The sequence below is a fragment of the Oryctolagus cuniculus genome, chromosome 6, assembly GCF_051225735.1.
Source record: "Oryctolagus cuniculus isolate XC-2025 breed Fujian yellow rabbit chromosome 6, ASM5122573v1, whole genome shotgun sequence".
Classification (NCBI taxonomy): domain Eukaryota; kingdom Metazoa; phylum Chordata; class Mammalia; order Lagomorpha; family Leporidae; genus Oryctolagus; species Oryctolagus cuniculus.
In genome coordinates this window covers 58,021,536-58,034,554 of record NC_142872.1, presented here as the reverse complement: position 1 = coordinate 58,034,554, position 13,019 = coordinate 58,021,536, and the positions used below count along the sequence as shown (strand labels likewise).

General features: G+C 45.9%; 1 protein-coding gene across 3 annotated transcripts in view; it reads right to left on the bottom strand.

Moving 5' to 3' along the window:
- The window catches only part of DOCK2 (dedicator of cytokinesis 2), a 430,360-nt gene that overhangs the window by 334,148 nt on the left and 83,193 nt on the right, over nt 1-13,019 (bottom strand). The window lies entirely within an intron of this gene.

The following is a 13,019-nucleotide window of genomic DNA, read 5'->3' as shown; positions in this document are numbered from 1 at the left end:
ACAGGCAGAGTGGACAGTGAGAGAGAGAGACAGAGAGAAAGGTCTTCCTTTGCCGTTGGTTCACCCTCCAATGGCCGCCGCGGCCGGCGCGCTGCGGCCGGCGCACCGCGCTGATCCGATGGCAGGAGCCAGGAGCCAGGTGCTTTTCCTGGTCTCCCATGGGGTGCAGGGCCCAAGCACCTGGGCCATCCTCCACTGCACTCCCTGGCCACAGCAGAGAGCTGGCCTGGAAGAGGGGCAACCGGGACAGAATCCGGCGCCCCGACCGGGACTAGAACCCGGTGTGCCGGCGCCGCTAGGCGGAGGATTAGCCTAGTGAGCCGCGGCGCCGGCCAACAGAGGCATCTTTTAAGAAATACAAATATGAATATGATACAGCATTTTCCTGTTTAAAATTGTTTAATAGCTTCCCATTTCCCCCAGGATAACGTCCATATATCAAAGATCTTCAAGGTCCTCCCTACACTTCTAATCAGTCTCCAGCCACTCTGTCCCTTGATCACTAAATTCCAGCCATCCTGGACTTTCTATAGTTCAACTGGGTCAGGCTCTCACCAGTCTCAAAGAACTCCCTCAGGCTGTATTTTCAGCTATTACACCCTTCTTTTCACTTGCCAACTCCTACTTATCATTCAGGTCACAACTTGGACGGCTTCCTCTGAGAAGTCCCCCTGAGACTTGGTCTCTTTACTGCATGCTCTGAGAGCACCTCCCCTCATCTCCCCTCGATTGCACATGCACCCCACAATTATCTGCTTAATGACTCTTGCCCACCAGACTAAAAATTCCATGAAGATTGGGCCTGAGTCCATCTAATTCATTGTTCTAATTTCAGCACTGACCAGACGGGCTACTCAATGACTACATGTTGGACAAACACCTGATTGCTAATGTAAACCAAACCTCTACCACTAGGATAAATATTTCAACTCATTTTGAAATAGAAACTTACAGGGGCTGACATTGCGGGTTAAAGCCCTGGCATGCAGTGCCAGTATCCCATATGGGCGCCAGTTCAAGTCCCAGCTGTTCCATTTCCAATCCAGCTCTCTGCTATGACCTGGGAAATCAGTAAAGGATGGCCCAAGTCCTTGGGCCCCTGCACCCGTGTGGGAGACCGAGATGAAGCTCCTGGCTCCTGGCTTCGGATTGGTGCAGCTCCGGCCATTGCGGTCAACAGGGGAGTGAACCAGTGAATGGAAGACCTTTCTCTCTCTCTGCCTCTCCTTCTCTCAATGTGTAACTCTGACATCCAAATGAAAATAAATAAATCTTTAAAAAAAAGAGAGAGAGAGAAATAGAAACTTGCACGATCAACTCAGGCGCTTATAAAAAGGAACCAAGTCTTATGGCCCAGTAGGCACGGAACAGGTATATAACCTGCAGTTGCTGCATGTCAGAAAGAATAAATGCTGAGTTAAAGGCCTTTAGAAGCTGGAATTCTCTGAAAGAATTCCAAAAATGGCGAGAAACATCCACGTACTGGAAAGCTGTTTACGATCATTAGATTTCTGCCTGAGACTATCTGTGAACTAAATACAAAGTACGCATGCCTGCTACCAATGGATATCTTCTAAAGTTTGTGTGTGCAAGGGGTGGGGGTAGGAGGTTAGCAATAGCCCTGACTCAGAAGATCAAGCATGCAATGCTTGCAAGATGGCAGTGTAAGCAAGGCAGGATCCCGAACAGGGTCTGTTTTGACTTCTAGGGTTTATGAGAGGCCATGTCCTCATGTTTATGACCATGGCTCTAGCTTACATTAAATCATATCAAAAAAGGAAATACTGATAAAATAAGATGGCCCCTGACCCAAACAGGTTAGCTTTAAAATCCTGTATTGCATCTTAGTTACTAGACCTTGCTGACCCGACTGTGTGTACCTGGCCTGAGACCAAATCAAGAAAGCAATCAAGTTATCCTGGGAAGCAAGCCATGGGGGATGAGGAAGGAAAACTACAAAACCATGGGGTCCATAAAATCTGGGAGAAGGGCAGTCTTCAATTGGCTCAAACTGGGGTGGGGGAGGCTTAGGATTTCCATAAGATGATTTATTCAACCCACAAAGAATTGTTGAGCACCTATTACATGTCCATCACTGTGCTATCAAGGAGTTTACAAGGATAAATAACACATAAAACAGCATCTGTGACATGTACTTCAAAGACAAAAAGGGAACTGGCATTGTGGTGCAGCCTGTTAAACCAAATCCTGCGTCACTGGCATCCCCTATCAGAGTGTCAGTTCAAGTCCTGGCTACTCCACTTCCATTTCAAATCCTTGCTAATGCTCCTGGGAAAGAAGAAAATGGCCCAAGTGTGTAGGCCCCTGCCACCCATGTGGGAAACCCAGATGGAGTTCCAGGCTCCTGGCTTCAGACTGGCTCAGCCACCACCATTGTGGCCATTTGGGGAGCGAACCAGCAGGTGAAAGATATTTCTCTCACTGTATCTCCCTCTCTGTCACTCTGCCTTTCAATTAAATAAAATAAATTAACAACAACAACAACAACAACAACAACAAAAAAAACAAACATGTAGGCAATGGGGAAACATCCCATCCAGAAAACATAGGGATATAGTGCCCAAGGAGCACTATATGTCACTTGAGGTGACATAAGAAAGGTGAGTAAGAGTAAACCGGGTGAAGAGGAAAGGGAAGGGCTGTCCAGGTTGCAGGAACAACAGCACAGGCCGTAGAAAGGAGCTGAGAGAACCTGAAGGCTTGGAATCTAGAGTGGAGAGAGCATAGGGGAAATCAGGCGAAAGGAGCCTAGAGGGGCCTCAAGGGCCAGGGCAGTAGACCCTCGCAGGCCACATTCTGTTTTGTCTTCATCTTAAGAACAGTGAAGGGGCGCACTCTGTGGCATAGTAGGTAAAGTCACCACCTGCAGTGCCAGCATCCTACATGGGCGTTGGTTCGAGTCCCAACTACTCCACGTCCGATGCGCTCTCTGCTGTGGCCTGGGAAAGCAGTAGAAGATGACCCAAGTCCTTGGGCCCCTGCACCCACATGGGAGACCCAGAGGAAGCTCCTTGCTCCTGGCGCAGCTCTGCCCATTGTGGCAAATTAGGGAATGAACCAGAGGATGGAAGACCTTTCTCTCTCTCTCTCTCTCTGCCTCTCCTTCTCTCTGTGTGTAACTCTGACTTTCCAATACATAAATGAATCTTTTTAAGAAGAAAAAAAGAACAACGAAAAGAAATTAGAAGATTTTAAAGAGAGAAGTCTGATTCAATCAGAACTGCAGAAAGATGGCTCAGGCTGCAGGGTGGTAGGGTAGGTGGGTGGTAGAAACAAATTCAAAACATTAGTCATCACCTATGACCTATGACCTCTTCAAGATCAACATCATTATCAGGTTACTAATAAAAGGGACTTCAGCAAGCTGATATAAAGCATCTTCAATAAAAATCCAAAGCCCAGCATGCAGCACTAGTTCTATCCAGCACGGATCATTCTAGCCATTTCTTGACTCCTGGTTTTGGCCCCAGCTGCAGTGGCCATTTAGGGAAACAACAGATGGGAGATCTCTCTTCTCTTCATCTCTCAAATTTAAAAAAAAAATGCAAAAGGAGGAAATTGTATCTTACAGAAGAATGCACCTCTGCAGAGCGCGCTTCATGATCACACAAAGGACTTGGACAGTATCTGCTACTTTGGGTAATATGGGTCTTTACATCCATACATCAAAGGACATTGAGATGGTACTACAATCACGTAACTTAAAAAAAAAAAGAAAAAAAGAAAAAGAAAAAAAACTTTCCCCCACACTGGAACCCAAAATTCATGATGGCTGAAATAAGTGACTGTAAAAATAGTAAATATTGTGATTGTAAGCCAATATGCTTAAGCTGAGTTGAGAGATGGCAGGAGGAACTACAGGGTTTACACAGTGACTCAAGGAAGGCTATGTCTTTCCCCTCCATTTAAAGAAAGGACTGCTATGTCAGGTATATCATATACAGACTAATCAGAGGCTGCAGGAGTTAGCAGACACACGTACACCCATTCTGATGGCATGTGACTTCCCAGGACTTCACAGCACACTTAGAATAATCCTTGTCCAAAGGCTCTGCCTGCCTGCCGAATTCACTCCCCTTCTAAAAGACACCAAGCCCATTCTTATTGGAGAACACCTGCTCAGACTTCCCCTCAGCTCAGCTTGTCAGCACTTCCTCAGAGTCCTTGCGACAACCTTGAGGTGATCCCCACTTGAGACAAAGAAACTCAGGCACAGAGGTGAAGTTAGTGCACACGGTCAGCCACTGGATTCGAATTCAGAGCAGCCCCTCCCTAACAATGTGTTGCAACACCTGTGTCAACCACAGTCAGCCTCTGTCTGTGGAACCCTATAACCACAGATAAAAAAAAAAGCAGAAAATAACAATTATGTTTGTTCTGAACACGCATAAAGGTTTTTTGCTTGTAATTGTTGCCTAAATAATGCAATATAACAACTATTTACACAGCATTTCCAGTGTATTAGGGATTACAATTAGAGATGATTTAAAGTATATAGGCGGACGTGCATAGGTTATAAGCAAATACTATGCCATTTTATGGAAGAGACGTGAGCATCATTGATTTTGGCATGGGTTAGGGGCTGGTTTCCTGGAAACACTACCCCATGAAATGATTGTACTTGCCAGTTTCCCTTATTGATATTTATCACAGTTTGCAATTATGTGGTTTTTTTTCTGTCTCTCCCAGTGTTATACAAGGTAATTTTAAAATTCATATGAAATAGATTTAAAAGATAAGCTTATCCAGGTACAAACATTTGTGAAATCTATGTATAGGGTTTTTTTTAACATAAAATGTATTTTCCATGATATTTTTGAAGCTAGTATGCATCAATCTCAATTTTTTCATCAAAATGAATTTATCTTTTAATTTTATTTTGCATGAACTTTTTGAAGTGACCTTACAAAGGCAGCATGAGGCAGGGATTCTGTCACACTTGTTCATGAGTGTCCCAGCTTAGAATGTGGCCAAATAATAACACTTAGACATGATTATTGAATGAATGAATGAATACAATCAATGTGTCTCTGCAGCAGGCTACACTGGGAGAGCAGAACTGGGAAACAGAGGGAAAAGTTTAGAGATGGAAGGACAGTCACAGAATGTGTCTCATAACTAAAGCCATTAGCAGTTTTCCACTCCTCTTCCCAAAAGACACAATAAGCAGCAAACCCACCTGAACCATGTGTTATTTCCTATGAAGGAAACAAATCCACTTCGGAGTGATGCCTGCCTCAAGCGCATTTGAAGTGGATCACAAAGTACATCTCGTTATCCTAATTCAGTTCGTCATCCCTGGCAATCTTGTTAGCTTGGTGAATTTCACCCCTCTGGCAAACTATATCCATCCTGCCCTGCATGTTCATATTTACTTACAAGAGATTTGCAAACACATGTCCTGAATCTACATATTTATTCAGTAAAAGACTCTCCCACCAAAGTCATTTTCTGAGGAGCTGGAAGTCTGGTGGGCATTGGACAGAAACAGCAGTTTTTGTGCTCAGGCAAGAACTGTGCCAGCAAGCCAGCTTCGACTCCTAACAAGGAGTTAACAAGACAAGAAAACTGTCAACTGCTTCTGAAGAATGAATATCTTGTGTCCTCCATGGCTTTTTCCTTAACTACCTAGAGCACAGATGCTAAGCCATTGAAAGGGACAATGGAAGGGACAAGAGCAGTGTCTTACACCTGGCTCTGAGCAGAGTACAGAACAGTTTGCCCAGCCCCTGAAGGACAGGCGAGGGGAAGCCAGCTAGGATTCCACCCTGGGCAACCCAAGGCAGGTAATACACGTGCTGATGAGAAGAAATCAATCATACTTCAAACCCTGAGCCCTCTGCTTCCTCTGATGTCCTCCAGACCTGAGAGCAGGAAAGCTGGTGATATGTTGGGATATGACATGAACGTACCCTCAAGGGTTCATGTGTTTGGACACTTGGTCCTCAGCGTGGCTGTGCTGAGAGTGGTGGGGCCTTTGAGAGGTGGGGCCTAGTGAGAGGTTTCCAGCCACTGGGGATGCTGCCCTAGAAACGGATTAGGACAGCTCTCCTGGGGCCCTGAGTTCAGGCTCACCAGAGGGTTGTTAGAAAATGACACACCTGGCCACTTCTTGGCCTCTCTGGCTTACTGTTTGGCACACATTTCTGTCATCCATCGGGAGGCCCTCAACAGATCCAAGCTGGTGCTGGTGCCATATCCTCGAACCTCCAGAACCTCTTTCTTTATAAAGGTGGCCAGCCTCAGGTATGTTATTATAGTAACAGGATGGATGCTAAGCTCTAGGAAAGGGCATGCTAATTCACCAAAAGACTTCCTAAGGCAGAATGTCACGCCTCCCATCAGCCTATAGTCCCCTTGACCTCACTGCGGGGCAGCCATATTGCCGGCAGTTCCTCCTTAAAATACTTCCTTCCCTGGCTTCTGTGAGGCCAATCCTTCCTGCTTTCTCTCCTATGTGCCTGACCCAGCCTTCACCAGGACTCTTCCTTTGCCCTTCAGTGGGTTAATTCCGCAGCTTTAATCCTGAGTTTTACAGCATTGCACATCTTGTGCAATAGCTTCAAATAACCCTTTGGATCAATTTCTACTAAAACTCCATGTTCATTCTCTACTCTCCTGAACTCCAAATCTGTATCTAAGTGTCTGCCATACATTTCCATCTGACTATGCCAGTAAACACCTCAAACTTTATGTGTCCCAAATCACATCCCCTATAAAACCCAGCTTCTCTCCTGTATCCATTATGGGCTTCGCTTCTGCAATGTGTGGTCAAATAGACCAGAAAGTTTGTTGTCAGATCAGCTGACGCACCCGTCCTTTAGCTCTACTCCCACATTTGATCTCACATCTAGAAATCCTACATCTGTAAACCTCACCTTGTTCCCTCACTCTCCATCAGCCCCACTGCGACTACCCTCCATCAGGCCATCCTGCCAGAACTACTGCAGTAGTCTCACCGCTGCTCTCAACCCACAGCCTCTGCCTCTCCCATGCCACCTTCAGTCTATGAACCTTTCTTTCTCAGCATCTTTGAAAAAATGTTAACCTAACCATGTAAACCCCCTGCTTTACATCTTCAATGGCTCCCCACGGCCAAAAGCAAGTTTCCCAACTGCTCCTATTAGAAACAAAATTTGGTCAGCGCCATGGCTCGCTAGGTTAATCCTCCGCCTTGCAGCGCCGGCACACCGGGTTCTAGTCCCGGTCGGGGCGCCGGATTCTGTCCCGGTTGCCCCTCTTCCAGGCCAGCTCTCTGCTGTGGCCCGGGAGGGCAGTGGAGGATGGCCCAAGTGCTTGGGCCCTGCACCCCATGGGAGACCAGGAGAAGCACCTGGCTCCTGCCATCAGATCAGCGCGGTGCGCCGGCCGCAGCACACCAGCCACGGCGGCCATTGGAGGGTGAACCAATGGCAAAGGAAGACCTTTCTCTCTATCTCTCTCTCACTGTCCACTCTACCTGTAAAAAAAAAAAAAAAAAAAAAAAAAAAGGACTCTCCAGTTGCTTATTCATTTATTTGAAAGGCAGAGTTACAGAGAGGCAGAGAGAGAGAAAGAGAGAGAGAGATCTTCCATTCACTGGTTCACTCCCCAATTGGTCACAACGGCCAAAGCTGTGCTCATCTGAAGTCAGGAGCCAGGAGCTTATTCTGGTTCTCCTACACGGGTACAGGGACCCAAGGACTTGGACCATCTTCTACTGCTTCCCCAGGCCATAGCAGAAAGCTGGAATGGAAGTGGAGCAGCCGGGACTTGAACCAGTATCCATAAGGGATGCTGGTGCTGCAAACTTGGGCTTTAAGCCACTGCGCCACAGCACTACCCCAGTAAGAAACTTTAATACTTTCACCTGACCCTGATGATCTGTATGCTCCCGCCCTAGGATGTTCACTCTGTGCTCTAAGCACAAAGCATAACATCTGCACCAAAACCTCCAGCTCTGGGGATGAACTGAAGCTCCTTGTTCTTGCATTCAAGGTGTTTCACACTCAAGCCTCAGTTCACCTCTCCAGAACAATTTCACCTGCACTCCACACACGTGCTCTTCAAGTGTGGGAACAGCATGGTGCAACGAAGCAAGGCTTGAGTGCTGGATCTCGGCCAGCAGGCAGCTCTGTGACCTGAAGCCACGGTCTGTCCTTTTCCGGGCATCCATTTCCTCTGCTGTATGATGAACATAGTGACACCTAAACATCGCAGGTGGTTGTGAGTACTCAGTAAGGGAGAGAGGAAAGTGATGCAGGGCCACGCACAAGAGAGGGGCTCAACAGACTGTATCTAAGAGTAGCAGAAGCAATGAGAAGTTCTGTGCCATATGCTGTACTAGGAATTCAGGATTCTCTTTGCTCCCAACAGGCTGGCTATTTCAATACCTTTCAATGCCAGTTTAAAGCATCCCCTCCCTCCTCTGAGAATTATTTATCCTCGTAAGGTGAGTTTGTCAAACGTGTCTGCCCTCACCACTGAGAACCATTCGAAGGCTTCCATGGTTGTGGGATGCCTTTGACCATTGCTTGTCCCTGTAAACTGTGTCTGATTGCTAGCATACCTGTCTATCTGGCCCACTATCTTGCCACTACTTGACTTAGCCTGATGGCTTCATTTCAGAGCCCCTACCAATTAACCAGGTCCCTAGCAAATAATAGGTGCATAATAAATGTTTGCCAATATTTGCATAGACAAAGAAAAAAGAGGATTACTGAAAAGCTCATGCATATACACAATTTCATGCTATAACAACAACTCACTTCACCATTGACAAAACACCCTCAATGTCTGTTTGTGAGGAATAGGCTGCAAGCTCCCCTCACCACTGCAGCATAAAATAGGTCATAAATTAAAGAGAAGTAACTATTTGACAAAATCCCTTTGATGATGGTTTTCTCTTCCATCTTGATCTGATGCCAAGTTAATGTTATCATAAAATAATTCCATTAACTGCAATTGTGTAGTTTAGTGAGCCATTACTGTCATCAAAATGTGAAATTATATTCAAAACTGAAAACAGACACTTACATAGCAATAAATAGCATTCACATGCAACAGCTTACATGCAAGAGGAAAAGCTATGTGACAGGCATTGCAGCCCCTGCTCAGCACAAATAGATCACTACATCTTAATATTTATTCACTCATAAACAATGAAAACAAATCACAATGGCAAGGATCTTTGAGTGAAATTCCTGTTTGTTTAAAAAGGCAGAAGGTTCCGTATTCCCTCTGACTACAGGCTATGCTGGGCATGCCTGAGCTTTATGCAGATAGCTTTGGTACCTAACATATTCATGACCTAGAGGTGAACTAGTTTTTACTGAAGAGGATACCGATCTGGGGCCAGGTAGGGAGGGTGCAAGTAAAGGTTGGCGGGGGCAGAATAAAGCAAGATGAAAAATAAAAAAGCAAAAGAAAGCACCAGAGAGCTAATGTCTGGGTCCAGATCCTTGCTGCTCAGGGCAATTAGAAAACTGGCCATGAAATTCAGTCCTAGGTGAGATGAGTTAGACTGCAAATGTCCACTACTGGTGTGAACCTTGTTCCTCTGATGCTGGTAATGTTGAAGTGACAGATCCCCAGCACAGGCCAGCAGCACTGTGCATGCACCCCAAGGTGCAAGTCCTTCCTGGCTCCTGGATTAGGGTGGGGAGCAGGACACTTCCAGATGCTGCGGCTCCCCATCCAGATGCAGAGTGCACGTCTCTTTCCAATGAGTATGAGTTTACCTGGGCCTGCCCTATGCCAATTTTCACTTATTCATTCCTTGGAAATAAAGCATAGCTCTGCCATAACAGCAAGGATGCCTTTGCTTTACCACTCCAGTTCCAAGCCATCATTTTCTTTCTGAACTCCTAGTGCATAGAGAAAGGGTTCCACGTGATCTAGCAACTAAACCCATGCAGCCTTGGGCCTCTCAGCAGCCCCAGACAGCACCCACAAAGCTGACCTTCCCAGCTGGAACTGCTCTCTCAGGACAGTCCCTTCTTGTGGCTACCCACTGCATAAAATTCTGGGCATGCAGACTCTCATTTCACCATCGAAACACTAAGAGCTGGTCTATTCCCATTTCTAGAAGAGAAAGATGAGGCCAGGTCCCTCACTAAGCCAGCACTTACAGGGACAGGGATTTCGCTCCCTCTGAGGTCTGCCCAGCATGAACACTGTGCTCACAATCATTCCTCCACTCTGCCTCCTGCACTCAAGCCTGTGGCAGCATCAAGGTTTGTAAAGAGCTAAGACGGCTGCTGCACCAGGCTGTAGACCACCCCTCTAAATTGCCTCTAAAGCCATCTGTACAGAAGCTCTGCAGCCTTGCGTCTGTCTATGTGCCAGCCAGTGGGAAGGCGAGCTTGTGGGTGGGACAGGAAAGCACAGGCTGCTCCAGACTGCAGGTAATTCCACAAGCTCAGAAACCTTGGGGATCAGCACAGCTGGCTGTCTGAGCTTCTAGATTACAGACTCTGCAAGGGCCTTTTGATAGAAGCTCAACCCTAGAAGATAATCACTTCAGCTCCTTCTGAAATGTTCCGCACTCTGCTGCATGCAGGGAATAAGTCATTCGACAAAAGCCACGTGGATATTGGTCCTATTTATGACCACCCAGCACCATTTGGACACACTCGCTGTAGTTCAGAAGTGTTCCATATTTTCAAGACTGCCTCCCTGTGGTAGAAGCTAGAATCTGTTGTAACAGCTTCCTTTGCAGCTATGGACCAAACATGTAATCAATCAGAGACATCTGTCCCAGACTGCAAAGAGACAGTGGCATAGCAGAGGAACATGGAATCATTTTCTTTGGTTACAGAGAGAAACGAATCATCCCCCCAAAAGAAATGGAACTGTAATTCTACTTGTCAACTTTTCCTCCTCCTCCACCCAACTGCATCCTGAACATTGGACAAATCCTAACCCCTGTGAATGCTCATGTGCAAAGAGAAAATGGCAAGGGAAGAAATAACAGGAGCTGGATCAGCTGCAATTATGCACATGGATAAAGAGAACAAAGGAATAACAGGAAATAGAAATACAATACCAGACACAATAAACCCAAAAGTGATCATTATTCTGACTTCCTACCAGCTGGCTTACAAACTTCAAAACATTGAACCTTCTACTGTTTAGTTCTCCAAGTAAGATGCTCCTTGGTATGGGGAAAAGCCTACTTGCTTCCCAATGCCCTTGAGCCTTTACTGGAAAACACATCATCACTAAAGAGTCTAGAATGCACAAAATACCTTGAGCCTCCCGTCTCCTGTCCAGTGATCCCCATATTTCCTCCTAAAAAAATTGCTTTTCATGCTACATTGTGACTCATGAGAAAGAATTCAAGATTAGGCCTGGTTTGCTTTCAAGACATCTCTTCTGACAAAATGTCAATGATGCTCCATAGGCTAGGCTGGGGATATAGCAAAGAAAAACAGATCACCCCACTCCACAAGAAGGCGAAGTCATTTAATGCTCCAGCAGCATGGAGCTTACGCCGAGTGAGGAGTTAGGGATTCTGCAAGATGACATGCCTTCAGGCAGAGAAAAGGAAAGCAAACAAAAAGGCACTTTATGTCAGTAGATGGAAGAGAGAAATGAGAGAAGGAAAGAAGGGAAGGGAGGGAGGGAGGAGGGAGGAGGGAGGAGGAGAGCAGGGAGGGAAGGTCAAGCAGGAGAAGGAACAACAGAATAAATCAAAAAGAAGACTGGGGAAGAAGAAATGATAAGTAGAAAAGACACTTGTTTCTTACACCTGAAATGTTCTCACTGAGAAGATAGGACAAGATATCCTTGCCTATTAATCTGGAATGATGATATCTGAATCCTTTAACTCCTCCAAGAAAACTCAGGTCTTAGAACCAGTGGAATCCCCTATTGGTTTCCAATTAATTGACAAGTATCTCTCAAACTCTAAGAGCTTACTGATGGACAAACCAGAGGAATTGAAACATATTTCACTGTCAGAATAACGTAAATGACACTGGTTTGGGGGCATGGTTCAGGACACATATCTTGGGACTGGAGCTGTGGTGTAATAGATTAAGCCTTCGGCTGCAGCACAGGCATCCTATTTGGCCACCGGTTCAGGTCCCAGCTGCTTTGCTTCCTATCCTGTTCCCTGCTGATGGTCTGGGAGAGCAGTGCACGATAGCCCAGGCATCTGAGCCCCTGCACCCACGTGGGAGACCTGAAAGAAGCTCCTGACTCCTGGCTCCTGGTTTCAAATCAGCCCAACTCCAGGCATTACGTCCTTTTGGAGAGTGAAGAAGACCTCCCTCTCTACCTCTCTCTCACTCTGTCTGTTACTCTGCCTCTCAAATAAACAAATCTTAAAAAAAGACACAAATCTTCCTAATCATTACCTGAAATTTCAAAGAGTGTTTTAGAAGAATCCTAAACGATTCTATGTCCTACTCATTACCTGAAATTTCAAAGAGTGTATTAGAAGAATCCTAAATGATTATATGTTTCAGATGCCTCATGAATATACAGCGTTAGCAGGGAGGACGTGTGGCAGAGCTGTTTAGATGACCCTTGGGACACCTGCATCCCATACAGGAGTGCCTGGGTTGGAGTCCCAGCTCTGCTTCCAATGCCAGCTTCCTGTTAATGTGCATCCTGGGAGGCAGCAAGTGATGGCTCAAGTGTTTGGGTCCCTGCCATCCATGCGAGAAACCAGAACTGAGTTCCAAGCTCCTGGGGATATGGAGAGTGAACCAGTAGATGTTCGAATCTCTCTCTCCCACTCTTTCCCTCTGCCATTCAAATGAATTATAAATAAATAAATAAATATTTGAAGCTTTGTTAGCTCATTCATCGTCACAATCAAAATGTTGGTTACAGACTTCAACTTTCCTTTGGGAAGTTGCTCCTCCAACACAGTCTATACTTAATCAAGATGCCTACTTATCCCTCTGGCCAGACTATATCATTATGACCTCAGCATATTTCCCAAGACACTTCTTGGCATAGGTCTTGCCAGGATAACAAGAAACTTGGGGTTGCTTCAGCTAATAAAA